Raw genomic sequence first — 2,443 nt, 5'->3', positions numbered from 1 at the left:
AGCATTATTTCTATCACCAAGGCTAAATTTTCCAACTACTGGTGATTCTTCTTTGTTTTCAACTTTTGCATTCCAGTCACCAGTGATAATTAACACATCTTGATTCCACATTAAGTCAATTTCAGACTGCAGAAGTTGATAAAAATTTTCAATTTCCTCATCTTTGGCTTTCGTGATTGGTGCATAAATTTGAATAAGAGTCATATTAACTGGTCTTCCTTGGGGGCATGTGGATATTATCCTATCACTGACAGCATTGTACTTCAGGGCAAATATTGAAACATCCTTTGTGATAATGAATGCCACGCCATTCCTCTTCAAATTGGCATTCCCTCCATAGTACATCATATGGTTATCTGATTCAAAATGGCCAAAACCGGTCCATTTCAGTTCACTAATGCCTAGGATATCAATCTTTATGTGTTCCATTTCATTTTTGGCAACTTCCAATTTTCCTAGATTCATACTTCATACTTTCCATGGTCCAATTATTAATAGATGTTTGCAGCTGTTTCTCCTCGATTTGAGTCATGCCACATCAGCAAATGGAGGTCCAGCAAGATTTAATTTACCCATATCATTAAGGTTGGTTCTACTCTGATGAGGCAACTCTTTCCCAGTCATAACTTGAGTGCCTTCTAATCTAAAGGGCCCGTCTTCCTATGCTGTATCAGACAATGTTTCCAGGCTATTCATATAGTTGCCCAGTAATATATCAGACAGTGTTTCTCTGCTATTCATAATGTTTTCCCTGGCCAATTCTTTGAGAAGTGGATGGCCTCTTCCTTCTTTTTAGTCTGTAAACTGCATTGAAACCTGTGCACCGTGTGCAACCCTGCTGGCTTTTGAAACACTGGTGGCATAGCCTCAAGCCTCACAGAAACATGCAAGCCACCACAGTATGACAAACTGACAGACAAGTTCGTCTTGACAGACAATTTCATCTCTTTTAGGTGTTGGAAATCTCTCTGCACTGCCCCCCTTACCTAATTCCTACCTGGATCCTGCCGCTTTGTCATTCCCTGTGGTTCCCTCCCTTCCTGCCTGGGGGGTTGGGTCCTATCTACTGGCCCCTTACCTGGATCCTGCCCCTTTTGTAGTCCCCGGTGGTTCCCTCCCTTTCCTGCCTGTGAGCAGATTGAGCAAAAAGCCACCATCTAATATGTAATGGATACCTAAGTGGCTGGGAATACAATTTATGCAGTAGCACACAACTTCCTGTCTTGGGGAGATTTATGTGGAGGTTGTTGTTAGGTGCTGTCAAGTTGGCTCTGACTCATAGTAACCCTATGTACAACAGAACAAAACACTGCCCAGTTCTGTGCTAGCCTCTTAATACCTGCTATACCTGAGCTCATCGATGCAGCCACTGTGTCAACCCATCTCATTGAGGGCTTTCCCCTTTTTAGTTGATCCTCCATTTTACCAAGAATGATATTTTTCTCTAGGGAATGGTCCTTTCTGACAACATGACCAAAGTAGGTTAAACAAAGTCTGGCCATTCTCGCTTCCAAGTAGCATTCTGGCTGTGCTTCCTCCAGGACAGATTTGTTCATTCTTTTGGCAGTCCGTGGTACTTTCAGTATTCTTCGCCAACACAACTCAAAAGCATCAACTCGAGAGTTCCCACAAGATGGCGGACTAGGCAGAAGGACTGCACAGACCCTCTTCAACAAAGAAAAGGGAAACCAATTGACACAGACACAGAAGATAATCTTGGACCTCTGAGCCTTGAAGGGAAGGATACAGAAGTAGACTAAAACCCAACTAGCAGAAGAATTTGCATGAAAATACCAAAAAAGGAGACATACGGAGCTGCGGTCTGGCAGGGACCTGAGTGCCCCTGACGGCACAAATGACTTAGACATTCCTGAGTGGTGCAACCCCGAGGACACTCGGGGCCTGCAAGACTGAAAATGTACGACATTCTTCTTGTTACTACACCCTACACCCGCTTGGTGAACAGAGGTGTGGCCATCCACACTCCCACCTACCTTCTGGGCCCACAAGAACTCCATCACAGTCTCTGTGCTCAGACAGAGCCTGGGTGCCCTATGCAGTCCTCCACTGATTTTTTTTCTTTTTAACTTTTTTTCTTTTTCATTTTCTTTTTCCCGGTGATTAGTTTGCTTGTTTTGTCCGTTTCAAACCAACTAATATTATTAATACCTTTGTCCTTTTTATTATTATTCTTAATCTTCCCCTACTAGGTCCTAGTTTTCATTTCCCTGTGCCTGGTTGAAATTTCCCCCTCCCCCCAATTTAAGGGTTTGTTTGTTTGTTTTTCTTTTCCCCCCTTTTTTTTTCTTGTGACTAACCCCATTCCTTGTTTTTCTTTTTGCAATCTTCCTATTTTTTTTCTTCATTTATTATTCTCCTTCCCTATTTTTTTTCTTCTTAGTGCCCTATCCCCAGATATTGCAGGTTTGCTTGTTTTTTCTTC

Source organism: Orycteropus afer, unplaced genomic scaffold, assembly GCF_000298275.1.
Source record: "Orycteropus afer afer isolate SDZICR_OR568_19922 unplaced genomic scaffold, OryAfe1.0 scaffold00108, whole genome shotgun sequence".
NCBI classification, from domain to species: domain Eukaryota; kingdom Metazoa; phylum Chordata; class Mammalia; order Tubulidentata; family Orycteropodidae; genus Orycteropus; species Orycteropus afer.
This window is presented reverse-complemented; position numbering follows the sequence as displayed.